Below are 14715 nucleotides of genomic sequence, written 5' to 3'. Positions count from 1 at the left end.
GCCAATCAGTGTGGTTTCAAAGTTGGTCATTTTTGTGTAGTATTGGATAGAGTTGTGACCCATTTTGTACTTTATGTATTTTGTCAATATTATGGTTTTTCTCAACAGTTTGATTTTTAAAATTTCTAATTCATTTCTAGCCAGTTGTTCCTATCAAGCATTGCTATTATAATGCAGACTAACTGAAACGATATAACTGTTCAGCAATTAATTAGAAGAATGCAAATGCCCAACAAATGGTGGATTGTTTTTTTAAAATGTGCTAAGTTCCAAATACCATATGGTAGGTAAAATATCACATGTAGCCATAGGAAATGCATATGGAAGGCCATCATACACTAATGTGGAATCATCGATTGATACTATTAAGTGGGATTATCTTTAAAAATGTGTTCTAGTTTGTATTATAATTTTCCATAATAAGCATGTGTTGCTTAAAAAGTCTAAAATAATACATAAATCACAACTGTAGTCAATTGTTCAATCACTCTATTCGTTTCGAGTATTTAGCTCCTTTTGTTGGATTCTTGTTCCCTAAGCAATTCCTTAATTGTTTAAACACAGTGTAAACAGAGCAATTGTTTGAAGATGAATTCTGGAAACTGTAAAAGAGTGTTTAAAGATACTTATAGTGCTGTAAAGCTGTCCCATGCTTCATCACTCATACTTTAATGCATAATGATGGAAGATGTTCATTTTTAACTAATCTGTTGAGTTGAACAATTTGCTTTTGACCAAATTACTTTTCGCTAAATACATACTACCATCGACCAAGCCAGTAATACATTAGAGAGAAAAAAAAAAAACAAAACGCGACTATCCCGATGATTTCCTTTTAAGTGAATCTATCCTGGATTCTAGGGATCCACTGGCATCTCCTTTGGATACTCTGCAAACCATTCCTTTAATAACCCATTTTAGAATCTTGCCAGCTTGGGAAAGTTTAGCAGTATGTATAAGTTCCTTTTGAAGCTGTCTGAAGACACCAATGGGGAAAAACCTCTTACTTGAAAATAAATGTTGAGGGCGCCTGGGTGGCTCAGTTGGTTAAGCGACTGCCTTCAGCTCAGGTCATGATCCTGGAGTCCCGGGATCTAGTCTCACATCGGGCTCCCTGCTGAGCAGGGAGTCTGCTTCTCCCTCTGGCCCTCCCCCCTCTCATGCCCTCTCTCTCATTCTCTTTCTCTCAAATAAATAAATAAAATCTTAAAAAAAAGAAGGAAAGAAAGAAAATAAATGTTGATAAACTCAGCAAGGAGGCTATCCAAGCACTCTATTCCAAGTACTTTATACTGACCTGTTCTCAAGGAAATTGCTCAATTTCTCCACCCTCCCATGTCTCTACAGTAGGAATTCAAGAATATGACATACATTTAATTTCTCCCACCCATAGTTTTCCCATGCTATTTTCCCTTGACCCACCTGCCTGTTATTACTATTATTTTAAAAATCAGTGTGACTCCAGGGGCCACAATTGCTGCTTGGCCCTGCTCTTTCCTCCTGGTCTACACTTAACGGCTGTTTGAGAGGGACGGTGTATAGGAGTCAACAAAAGCTCCTGTGAGTTGCCAGCGAACCCTTCTTAAGCCTTCTAAATGTGGCTTCCAGGCAAATAGGTGATAGGTTGTACTTTATATGATTTTGCATAATGTACCATATTACATAAAACAAAATATTTAAATTATTTTCCATCTTCTCTGTAAAAGGACCCAGTCAGGATCATTAACTTTTAAGTTGTTGCCTTAGCCTTCCTAGGGTTTGTTTAAAATAAAATAAAATAAAATAAAATAAAATAAAATAAAATAAAATAAAATAAAATAAAGACATCTCTTTTTGTGTACTATGGGATAGAGCAAGTCTATTTGTTCAATAGACTTGCATGCCCATGGAATCTCAGTGAAAGCCTGTAGAAGGACTGAAGGAACTTGCTTCAGATGGGATGTGAAATCATCGCAGCTAATTTCCTGTTCCTTCAGGCTTTCATTTATTCAGTAAAAAATGAAAAGTAAGAATAACAAAAATAAAGGAAACTATTAGCTCTAGAGACAAATGAGACATTCTTTATGTGTGAGTTCTAGAATGGTGGTGATTTCATCAGGGTTTGGTTGTTAGAGTGACAGAGAATTCTTATTCCTAGTGCCTATAATTCTGGTGCCTTTGTCTACCTTTCAGGAACTGCCCTATAAGCATTCCTATCAGAGTCTGAGCATAACTATGAGGAAAAGACCCAGGGCTGTCAAAGATGAAAAACACAAGAACCTGAGGGAATCTTGCAATGGAGAAACGTCATCTTTGATAAAAGAAAGAGAGAAATCTTGAAAAAAAAAATTTTTTCTGGTCTCTCATTAGGTTATTTTTTCCTGAACTGCCATAGGCAATATATTTTACCTCTGTTTCTGCCATTTTCTTCCCCCACCTCCTTTTTTGTTCTTTTAGTTTTATTATAAGAAGAAAAAGAATTATGAAGAATGGCTGTGATGTAGTGACTGGTTAATGAAGCTAACACACTGCCTAAATATTTATTCTCACATACGGGGTATTTGGATTGCAGATGTGTAGAAATGTTGTCAAGTTAAAAATAACTCTGTGAGGCAATGGCACACTGGAATGCTAATCCAAGCCCACTGCTTATCCTTCTGAGACTAGCATCCTGGGTGTCCTGGCTGCACAAAGTAAACAACCCCAGCCTTATTTCCTTAGGAATCTTCACCTTTTTTGCTTGAACTGTTTTAAAAATGTGTGCCGAGACTAGTAAGAAACAGAGCAACAAGAGGAGGAGAAAAATCCTCACATAGCCCCTCTTGGTTCCAGAGACCCCCACATTGCATGCCTGGTGGGGAAATTTTCTTCGCTCCAGACCAAAGTTAGCTTCAACATTCTGATCCTTGGAGTGAATGAGTACCTCGCCTAAACTGTGTGCAGCTAATCAGTAATGTGGTTCAAAGGGTAGGCTCATGGAAATACCTGGAGCCAGGTGAGGCAGCTTAGTCCTGGAAGGGAGAAAGCCTGGGGGAGGGGAGATGGCATCTAGGCCAGCCCCCCCTCCAACTGCTCCTTCAGACTTTAGGTGGGGTGCCCTAGCCCCTCTGGGCCTCACCTCAGCCTGTTGCATCAGGAGGCAATATGTATCACGGGACTGTGCCTTGGGGGCTGATAGATCAATGTAAACCACTATCCAGAATGAGAAAGAATAATGAGCAAGAATCTGAATGCTTTGTGTGGATGCTCGTTGGTGCTGTCCTTGAGGAGGGCACAGGAAGGGGCTTAGGGACCTCAGGGGAAGTTTAAGATGCCCACAATATCTTCATCCCCAGGGAAGAGATAAAGGCAAGTAGGAAAGTAGGAGAAACATCTGGACAAAGATTTAAGAGAAAAGAAACAGTGTGAATATAGTGGAGGTCTTCTGAATGGTCTCCAGAACACAGAAAGAAGGTTTAGCATCATTTCTCCCTACAACAGAGAAATATTTTACAGTGATGCCCTCTTAGATATAGATTATTTACAGACCTAAAAGCAAGGCCTTGGGGTCTGATCAAACTTGAACAAAAACACTAAAAGTTTCTGTAAATTTCTCCAAAAAGATTGGGTTTCATTAACATTAGACACATAACTGCGTTATATACTGTTGAACTTGTTCTGCATCATTTTCTGTCTGACAAACCACTGGCTCTTAGTCTGCACACTGTAATAACTTCCAGCTTGCCAACTTAATTTGCCGCAATAACAAGGAACTGGTCTACACACAGTAACACCTGACGACAGCAGATTTCCCAGGTCTTGCAGAGAAGTGCTAACAAAATTGTGGCAAGGAGGGTTGCCCTAACCCCCTCTAACCCCCTCCCGTGCCTTAGCAAGCACCCAGCCACACTTGGGATAAAGACCCACAGACCTGGACTGACATTTGGTTACAATTCCACAGGGCTTTTCTCTCTACAGAATTAATCCTGCACACACACCCATTTTCAAGTGGCAAAGATAATTCGATCCCGTTTTAAAGGACACTGATTACTCTGAAACCAGAGAGAAAACCCAGCCCATCCTGGACACTTCCACACAAGTTGAAAAGTACAACAAATCGATGTGACTATTTCATTAGGGAAGAATTTTTTCTTTTTATAAGCAGTGGCTGTTTTTTTTGGTCTTTTTAAACCAAAGCTGTGTGTACATGTTTGACAGTGAGCTGTTATTCTTAAAGGCAGCAGGAAAGGCAGCATGTTAAAGTTTCACATTAAACAACAAACAGTTTCAAGGAACGTCCTCAAATTACATTCACAGTTTCAAAGTTCAAGAATTGTGGCAGAGCGCTGCTTACCTTACAGTCCCAGGTTCCAAGAGGTCTTTGAGTCTAAAGCAGTACATCACATGTGCAGGATTTATTTTCTCGCATAAAAGTCTAATCTGTCATAGCACCCAGCTCACCGGGAGGCACAAACCTCCTCTTCCTGAACACCAATGAGGGAACCAGAAGAGTACATGTGGGAAGTGGCTTCCCTGGGAGCCTGTCACAGTCTGCACATGCTCTCTGTGACGGAGGTGCCAAATCAACCTTGGCGTGAGGCTCACAAAGCACCTCATTGTGAGGTCCTGGCCAAGTCTTGGGGGAAGGAAAAGGTTATAAAAAACGGGCTCTAGCCAATCTGTAGTTTCCATGCTTTTGTTGGGATGGGCCTCTCATTCATTAAAAATAGAATTATTTTTCTATTAGCTTCCCGGGGAACAAGTAAGGCTTGTAACAACTCACCAATATGTTGAGATAAGAGGAAAAGCTTATCTCTCAGAACTCTACTCTGCTTCTGGCTGGTGTGAAGGAGGGCTCTGTAGTTAAAGCTCCATCTCACCTCTTAGAAAAGCATCTACTCCTTAAGAACTGACAGGATGTTTTATCAGAAGGAAGTTCACAATTATAAGTGTACAATAATGTGTGCTAACCAGGCCCCAAATGAAAATCTACTGCATCTGTGACATTGACATAATCTCTCAAGTGGGCTTTTCCACATCAAGCTAGCTAGAAGTCATTGTGCAGAGCAAGTACATGTCCCCTTATGGGACAAAGATGTACAAGGACCCGAAAAACATTTGCTTTTACTTTCACATCCACCTGCTCCAATGTGCCACAGAAAAGAAAAGAGGTATTGGGCGAAAAAAAAAAATACGTCAAAATAATCAAACCTCTTCAAAATCCATAGCATAAAATGTGAGCCATGATTACTCTTGGCTTAGAATTTGATGTCATTTGGCCTTTCTGCAGCCCTTGGTAGGACTCTAGCCTGAGCAGTCAATGGTGAGCAGTTGCTTCTGGGCATAAATAAGAGAGAAAGACAACACCTTGAAGTAGACAGTGGGGCAAAGAGACCCATGTTCAAGTTCTGGATCTGGGTTATACAACGAGCTCTAAGCCCAGGAAAATCTTGAGGTCTCTCTGGATCTTAGTTTCGTTTTCTTTCAAATGAAAGAGTTGGACTAGTAGTTCAGGAATAGAAGTGCACTCAAAGTGCAGTTCACTGGGTGGGCTAAGGTGAGGTGGAAAACACAGGTCTCTATTTTGGAAGTAGCTATTATTCCACAATAACTATTCCTAATTTGTTATGGGATGAATTATGTCAAAGCTTCTGACTTTTAAAAAGAAGCTAGAAGTTCAAATTTTTATGTGAACTCTAAGTTTTGTAAACCTCCTTATTCAAAATGTTTAATGAATATCATGAATACCAAGCAAAATCTATCTGCTGATTAAATTTGCCCTGCAGGCTGCCAATTTGGGACTTACAGACTAGATGATCTTGAGCCTTATCCTGCCAGAAAATGAATAATCCAGGGAAATTGGCCTCTAGAGAAACTTTCAGTATGTTTAGCAGTCAAGATAGGACTTAAAGAAGAGGCTGCCTAGTACTTCTGTGGTGAAATTGGGGATCCTCACCTCCCTACTTCATGACGGTGACCACGGCTGATGACCTTACATGGTCAATTTTTTTTTTGGATAGGGCTGGTATAGAATCCGTGAGATCATTAGCATTCTTTAAGAATCTGATGAGTGAAAAAAGGCAGAACCCACACAGGGGAGAGATAAAAAAATATTGTTCCAGTAATATAAAAAGCAACCAGATGCAATGCTACCAGTCTTATCTCAAGACTGAAATACTGAAAGTAAAAGCAAAAGGTCCAATAGGGCTTACGATAAGTAGCTACATTTTGTTGAGGGAAAGAAAAGGTTTATTGACTTGCTCAATAAAAGAGAGATGTTGGGGTGCAGGGTTGGAGATGTGTATAAAACAAAGTTGACTAAATAATTCTCTTCTTGGTCAATAGATAAAACTAAAGTCAGGAATACTCAGTCCTCAAGGTCTGACCGGTACAACCCTTCCTGAGCCACTGGATGAGCTCTGACTGGGTGTAGAATCCCTCTTTGTGGGTCAGGACTCATCCTTATTGAGAGAGAGTAGTGCTGACTCACCAGGGACCAAGGCCAGAGCCCTGCAAACATGCTCAATAAATATTTGCCCTGCCTGATGAACCCTGGCAAGGAGACTGTGGACCAAAGACCAAGATGGGTAGGCAAAGCCTTTGATCTTTCAAGACTTGGCTGCAGTCTGAGTCATTTCATCCCAGGGAATTTCCCTTAGCCTCTCAGGCTGCCTAAGTATCCTTTATTTTACTCTTAGTTTAGTACTTAAATTGAATTTTGATTTTTTGTCTACTTGTCTTATTAAACTAATACTCTCTCACTCACTTTTTTATTTCTACAACCTAGCATATCCATGCTTGGCACAGGTAAGGAACTTAGTAAGTATTGGTTGAATGCATTAGTAAATAGAAAACTAATGACTAGGAGAAGTAACATGTACACTATAAATGCAGTGAAATTAAAGTGATAAGGCAAGTCTTTGGAAGAAAATTCGGTTTAGATATGTATTTTTACGAGGATTATGTTTTCCCAAATGTATGGCTAATTTTTTTTTCATTCTCTTACGGATTTTTAGTTTGCATTTGTTCAAAATAATGTTCCTTATTACAGTAGTTACTGCCCTCTGCCATAATCCAAGCTTTCTAAACATTTATGTTTCCTATGACCATCTATGGGAATGTTTTGGTCAGTAATGAGTGTACAGCTGACAGTCACCATAAATTGGCCACCCTCAAACCTCGTGTTGCTTTCACAAATGCAACAGAGGGAGTGAAGGTAATTCACTTAGCTCTGAGCAGTTTCATGGTAACCAATGACAGCAGCAACACATACTGCCACCAGGGCTCAAGGGACCAGGGAGCAGAATGCATGGAAATTACTCTTTTACACATAGCTTTGGTACTAACCGGAGAGAGCCTCCACTGTAAATTTCAAAATAAAATTAAAAATAGAAAATAAAACAAGATTTCAACTGAATTAAATTTGTTTTGACTAAAAGATTCTATGACTGAGAAATTGATGAATACAAAGAAATAAAGGAATGAAGGAAAAGCAATGTAGGTTATTGCTATTCATGACTGCATGGCTAACCACCCCCAGACATAGTAGCTTAAAACATCTATTTTATCATCTCTGTGCTTCTGTAAATTGGGCGAATCTCCTTATCCATGTAATATTACCTAAGTTGCAATGACCTGGGGGCAGATCATTTGTTTTCCTTGTCTTTTTTGATAACAGACAGTCTAACAGGTGTGAGGTAATATTGTGATTTTGATTTGCATTTCCCTGATGATTAGTGATGTTGATTACCTCTTCCTGTACCTGTTTGCTATTTGTATGTCTTCACTGAAGTAAGTCTATTCAGGTTCTTTGCTCATTTTTATTTATTTATTACTTTTGCTATTGAGTTGCATGAACTCTTTATATATATGTTTTTTAAGATTTTATTTATTTATTTGACAGAGAGAGACACAGCGAGAGAGGGAACACAAGCAGGAGGAGTGGGAGAGGGAGAAGCAGGCTTCCCGCGGAGCAGGGAGCCCGCTGCGGGGCTCGATCCCAGGACCCTGGGATCATGACCTGAGCCGAAGGCAGATGCTTAATGACTGAGCCACCCAGGTGCCCCAAACTTTGTATACTTTGACTATTAACCCATTATCGGATACACTGTTTGCACATATTCTCTTCCTCTCCATGGATTACTTTTTAATTTTGTTTATAGTTTCCTTTGCTGTATAGAAATATTTTCAGTTGATGTAGTCCCACTTGTTTGTTTTTGCTTTTGTTGCCTTTGCTTTTGCTGTCAAATCCAAAAACTTATTGCCAAAAGCTGATGTTAAGGAGCTTACCTCCTATGTTTTCTCTAGGAGTTTTACGGTTTTAGTCTTACTTTCAAGTCTTTAATCCATCTTGAGTTGATTATTGTGTATGGTGTAGGATAGGTGTCTAGTTTTATTCTTTAGCATGGAGATACAGGTGTCCCCTGTTTTTCAAAAGTTCACATTATGCCATTTCACTTTTACAAAAGATCTACATTAGTACTTGTTTTCACTAACCAAAAAAAAAAAAAAAATCCAAAGAGGATTTTTTGCTTTTATGAAAAAAAGGTGAAAAGCAAAAGTAGTGTTCAGTGTTTGTTTTGCAGCAAGCCCTTGTAGATGCAGCTCATAGCCTGAGCAGCAAAGTGGCTCCGCCAAGCTCCTTCCCCAGAATTATACTCAGCATGTCAGCACCAAGCGGCCATAGCTTTGATCTGTGTCTATCTATGAGCATCTGTGTTTTATCTTGACTTATTTTGTGCATCCATTAGCAAGATGTGTCCTAAGGTATCAAAAAGCTTAAGAGAAGTTATTTTTGGGGTCTGGGAATACTTGAATTTTTTTTCATATAAATTAATGGTAATTGCTTCTTTGACTTAGGCCATTTAGCTTATGAAAAGGTCATAGGAATACTCTACTTCTGGGTAGCAGAAAACAGGATACAGTTTTCATAGCACCACTTACTGAAGACACTTTCCTTTCCTCATTGTATATAGTTAGTTCCTTTGTTAAAATTAATTGACCATATACACATGGGTTTATTTCTGGGCTTTCCATTCTGTTCCATTGATCTATGTGCTTGTGTTTATGCTAATACTATACTGTTTTAATTACTATAGCTTTATCGTGTAGTTTGATCAAGAAATGTGTTGCCTCCAGCTTTGTTCTTTCTCAAGATTGCTTTGGCTATTTGAGATATTTTGTGGTCCTAAACAAATTTTGGAATTGTTTTTTCTATTTCTGTGAAAAATGCCATTGGAATTTTGATAGAAATTGTATTAAATCTGTAAATTGCTTTGGGTAGTATGGACATTTTGATGATATTAATCTATCTAATACATAAACATGGGATATCTTTTCATTTATTTTTGTCTTCTTTAATTTCTTTCACCAATGTTTTATAGTTTTCAGCATCCAGATCTTTTATCTCCCTGGTTAAATTTATTCCCAAGTATTTTATTATTTTTGAAGCTATTGTAAATGGGATTATTTTCTTAATTTCTCTTTCTGATAGTCCATTGTTAGTGTATAGAAATGCAACTGATTTTTGCATATTGATTTTATATCCTGCAACTTTATTGAATTTGTGTATTAATTCTAACAGGGTTTTTTGTTTTGTTGTTGTTTTGTGGAGTCTTTAGGGTTTTCTACATATAAGATCATGTCATCTGCAAATTTTACTTCTCACTTTCCAATTTGGATGCCTTTCCATTCTTTTTTTTCTTGCCTGATTGCTCTGGCTAGGACTTCTAATACTATGTTGAATAAAATTGCTGAGAGTGACATCTTTGTCTTGCCCCTGATCTTAGAAGAAAATCTTTCGGTTTTTCACTAGAGAGTACAATGTTAGCTGCAGGCTTGTCATGTATGGACTTTATTGTGTTGAAGTATGTCCATCTACAGTTGAGAGTTTTTATCAAAAAGATGTTGAATTTTGTCAAATAATTTTTATGCACCTATTGAGATTATCATATGATTTTTATCCTTCATTTTGTTAATGTGATGTATCATATTTATTATTTTGCATGTATTGTACCATCCTTGCATCACAGAGATAAATCCCATTTGATCATGGTGTATGGTCCTTTTAATGTATTGTTGAGTTTGGTTTACTAATATTTTGTTGAGGATTTTTGCTTCTATGTTCATCAAGGATATTGGCCTCTAATTTTCTTTTCATATAGTGTCTTTATCTGGCTTTTGTATCACATAATGCTGGCCTTGTAAAATGAGTTTGGAAGTACTCCTTCCTCTCCTAATTTTTGGATGAGTTTAAGAAGAATTGGTATTAATTCTTTAAATTTGGGGCATAATTCACCATTGAAGACATCTGGTCCTGGGCTTCTCTTTATTGAGAAGTTTTTGATTACTAATTCAATCTCTTATTCATTATTAGATTGTTCAGATTTTCTCTTTCTTCATCATTTAGTCTTGGTAGGTTGTACGTTTCTAGGCATTTATTCATTTCTTATAGGTTATGTAATTTGTTACCTATAGTATGTAATTGTTCATAGTAGTTTCTTATAATCTTTAGTACCTCTGAGTTATCAGCTTTCATGTTTCCTCTTTCATTTCTGATTTTGTTTATTGAAGTCTTCCTTTTTCTAAGTTAATGTTAAATGGTTAGATAAGATACACCATGGTATTGCTGCATGGGCATCCATTTTGTTTGGCCAAGTCTGCAAGGGTCCTAAACTGACATTAGCCCCTAAAAAAGTGAGGCTGGGGCTATTTGTTTTGCCCTAGATAATAGTTCACAGAGTCACAAATAAAGTGAGTTCCTGATATGACTCACCCAATGGTCATTGTGATACAGATCTCCTCCACCTCACAAGCCTTTCCCTTCACATGCCCCTTAAAATATGCATTTATTACCTTGTTATTATCCTTGTGATAAGCTCCCCCATAAAGCTTGCCAAAACCCCATTCTTTTTTATATGAATTGGCCTATTTGGCTTTAGATCAAGAATCCCAAAGCACCCCACCCTCGGACTCTCATAAAGACATGTGTCCCAAATCCTGCCACTCTCTCTGCCTGCAACTGTCTTGACATCCCCATGTGGCCCCTCAAGGCATGCTGTGTACTTCTTCCACAGTCTCTGAGCAACAAACTTCTCTATTTCAATTCCCTTGTGGTCTTTTGTTGACCCAGGTTTACCATCCAATATCCAGCGGCTCTACTTAGCAAATGTTAATTTTAAAAGTCACAACTGTTAGTCTAGCTAAATTCATCAATTTTATCTTTTCAAAACATCAGCCTTTAGGGGGTCCTGGGTGGCTTGGTTAGTTAAGCGTCCAACTCTTGATTTCAGTTCAGGTCATGACCTCAGGGTCAGGAGATTGAGCTCCATGTCGGTCTCTGCGCTAAACATAGAGCCTGCTTGAGATTCTGTCTCTCCCTAGGCATGGAGCCTACTTATGATTCTGTCCCTCCCCACCACTTGCGTGCATACACTCACACATTCCCTCTCTCTTTCTAAAAAAATAAATAAATAAAATTTAAAAAAATCAGCTTTTAGTTTCATTGATCTTTTCTGCTGCTTTTCTGGTATCTATTTAATTTATATCTGCTCTGATCTTTATTTCCTTCCTTTTGCTAACTCTGGGCCTAGTTTGTTCTTCTTTTTCTAGTACTTTGGGGTGTAAAGTTATGTTGTTTAAGATCTTCCTTTTTTCCTAATGCATGTAGGCATTTATCAGTATAAACTTCCCTCTTGGAACTGCTTTTGCTGCATCCCTTAAGTTTTGGTATGTTGTTTTTTCATTTTCATTTCTCCCAAGATTTTTTTAAACTTCTGTTTGGGTTTCTTCCTTGAGCCACTGGATGTTCCAGAGTGTGTATTTGTGTATTTTCCAGTTTTCTTCCTGTAATTTATTTCTAGTTTTATACCACCATCATAAGAAAAGCTACTTGGTATGATTTTAGTCTTCTCAAGTTTATTAAGATTTGTTTGGTAGCCTAACATATATATTTACCTTTACCAGCATGCTGTGTATTTTCATATGTTTTCAGTTACTAATTAGTCCTTTCATTTCAGCTTGAGGAGTTCCCTTTAACATTTCTCATAAGCCTGGTCCAGTGCTATTGAACTCTTTCAGCTTTTCATTGGAAAACTCTATCTCTTTTTGTGTGTGGTGTAAGGAAATGGTCCAGTTTCATTCTTCTGCATGTGGTTGTCCAATTTTCCCAATACCATTTGTTGAACAGACTGTCTTTTTTCCACTGGACATTCTTTCCTGCTTTGTCAAAGATTAGTTGACCATAGAGTTGAGGGTCCATTTGTGGGCTCTCTATTCTGTTCCACTGATCTATGTGTCTGTTTTTGTGCTCGTGCCATACTGTCTTGATGATTACAGCTTTGTAATAGAGCTGGAAGTCTGGAATTGTGATGCCGCCGTCTTTGCTTTTCTTTTTCAACATTCCTCTGGCTATTTGAGGTCTTTTCTGGTTCCATACAAATTTTAGGATTATTTGTTCCATTTCTTTGAAACACGTGGATGGTATTTTGATAGGGATTGTACTGAATGTGTAGATTGCTCTAGGTAGCACTGACGTCTTCACAATATTTGTTCTTCCAATCCATGAGCATGGAACGTTTTTCCATTTCTTTATGTCTTCCTCAATTTCTTTCATGAGTATTTTATAGTTTTCTGAGTACAGATCCTTTGCCTCTTTGGTTAGATTTAGCCCTAGGTATCTTTGTTTAGTACTTTTTAACATTTTCTCTTTGCTGAAATTCTTACTTTATACATTTATTGCTCTCCTGACCTGGCTGAGCATTGTTATGACTGTTATTTGAACTCACTATCAGATAAAGTACTTATCTTCATTTCATTAAGATCTCTTTCTGGAGATTTATCCTGTTCTTTTTTGAAACAAATTTTTTTGAAAGATTTTTTGAAAGAAATTGAGGAAGACACAAAGAAATGGAAAAACATTCCATGCTCATGGATTGGGAAACAAATATTGTGAAGAAGTCAATGCTACCTAGAGCGATCTACACATTCAGTGCAATCCCTATCAAAATACCATCCATTGTTTCCTTGACTCTGTGTGTTGGTTTCTATATGTTAAGTAAAATAGTCACCTCTCCAGTCTTGACAGGCTGGTCTCATGTAAGAGTAGAGCCTCATCAATCTGCCTAGCCTGAGCTTCTGGTTGCCCCTCAAACCTTTGTGATTGTACATTCCACTGTCTTTGTTCTTAGTGGTTCCCAATGGTTGAGGGTATACCAAGAGTCATTTGTATTCCAAAGACGAGGATCACAGTAATCACCTTGATACATGGTGGTTAGAAGCTGGACCCTCAGGCAGCTGCTGGAAAAACATGCAGTTAAACTCCTTCCAGGGAGAAACTGGCATATGGGTGATTTTTTTTCTGTTACCTCTCTGCTGAGGCCAAGTATATTGCTGTGGGAGTTGCTCCTATACCTGTTTAAAAATTCCTTCTTTGTTTGCTGTAGACCTGTGGGATCCATGAATGCAAGCCCTATTGGATATCAGAGCTAGGTGATTTGGGGGTCCATCCCTTCGGTGACAGACATAAAGGTTTGGGCACTAGATGTGTGAACATTCTCCTTCCAGGAAGATACCTGTGACATTCTTCTTCCAAAGAGATACTGGAAACTTGGTTTTACTGTTGAAGTGAGCCAGAGGGATAAGGTGGGGAAATGCCCATCAGCTCTCTGGTGCTCTTGGGAGAACCACAATGAGCACCTAAATGCATGCTAATTAGAGGCCAGACACTAGGGCAGCAGTTTGTAACATATACCGTCAAATCCCTTCCTAGGAAAGACTGAGGGATGGGCATTTTTGCCTGTTCCCTCTGCATTGAACCCAATGGGGCTAACCATAGTGAGTGCTTACACACGCATTAAGATCTGTTTCTTTGATGCACATCATATCTCTGATAAGGGTTTAATATCCAAAATATACAAAGAACGCATACAACTCAAAAACAAAAAAAAACCCCAAAAACAATCCCGTTAAAAAAATGAGCAGGGCAAGTGAATAGACATTGTTTCTAAAGAAGACATTCGGGTGGCCAACAGGTACATGAAAAGATGCATTAATCATCAGAGAAATGCAAATCAAACCACAATGAGCTATTACTTCATACCTGTTAACATGTTTGCTATCAATAAGATAAGAGATGATAAGTGTTGTCAAAGATGTGGAGAAAAGGGAACTCTTATGCATTGTTGACAGGAATGTAAATTCGTACAGCCACTCTGGGAAACAGTATGGATGTTCATCAAGAAATTAAAAAATAAGACTATCGGTGGAGCAAGATGGCAGAGGAGTAGGAGACCTAGATTTCCTCTCGTCTCAGGAATTCAGCTGAATAGGGATCAAACGATTCTGAACACCTACGAACTCAACAGGAGATCGAAGAAAAGAATAGCAACAACTCTCTGAAAAGAAAAGCGACCACTTACTGGAAGGCTAGGACGTGCGGAGAAGTGAATCCGAGGTGATATTTGGGAGGATAGACGGCGGGGGAGGGGGCCTCCGTCGGCCGCTTCTGGCAAGTGATAGAGCCGTGGAGCACAAAATCGGACCTTTTAGAAGTTGGCTCCGCTGAGGGACGTCGCTGCAGTGGCTAAGCGGGGGGTGGAACCCTCGCGGGACAGTGTGGTCTCAGGACCCTTGGGGTCACGGAGAGACCGGGGGTGCCTGAGTGCGGCAGAGCTCCCAGGTATAGGAGCAGGGAAGCCGGCTGCGGAGATGGAGCCGAGGCGCGGGCTCTCAGCTCAGGGTGGCCATAAACTGTGATCC

General features: G+C 38.9%; 1 protein-coding gene across 4 annotated transcripts in view; it reads right to left on the bottom strand.

Annotated features, from left to right (window-relative positions):
• The window catches only part of STARD13 (StAR related lipid transfer domain containing 13), a 531510-nt gene that overhangs the window by 497365 nt on the left and 19430 nt on the right, over positions 1–14715 (bottom strand). For 3 of the 4 annotated variants that reach the window (XM_073894704.1, XM_073894702.1, XM_073894703.1), the window contains exon 1: positions 4313–4478. The exons of the other annotated variant lie outside the window; for it this stretch is intronic. The gene's annotated coding sequence lies outside the window, so the exon portion shown is untranslated. Of the gene's footprint in view, positions 1–4312; positions 4479–14715 lie in introns of those variants that run through there. 4 annotated transcript variants of the gene reach the window in all.

Source organism: Callorhinus ursinus, unplaced genomic scaffold (genome assembly GCF_003265705.2).
Source record: "Callorhinus ursinus isolate GAN/ISIS: 27379988/994484 unplaced genomic scaffold, GSC_fseal_2.0 scaffold7, whole genome shotgun sequence".
In the NCBI taxonomy this organism is placed as follows: Eukaryota; Metazoa; Chordata; class Mammalia; order Carnivora; family Otariidae; genus Callorhinus; species Callorhinus ursinus.
The sequence above is the reverse complement of the archived record's forward strand: the minus strand, read 5'-3'. Positions and strand labels throughout refer to the sequence as shown.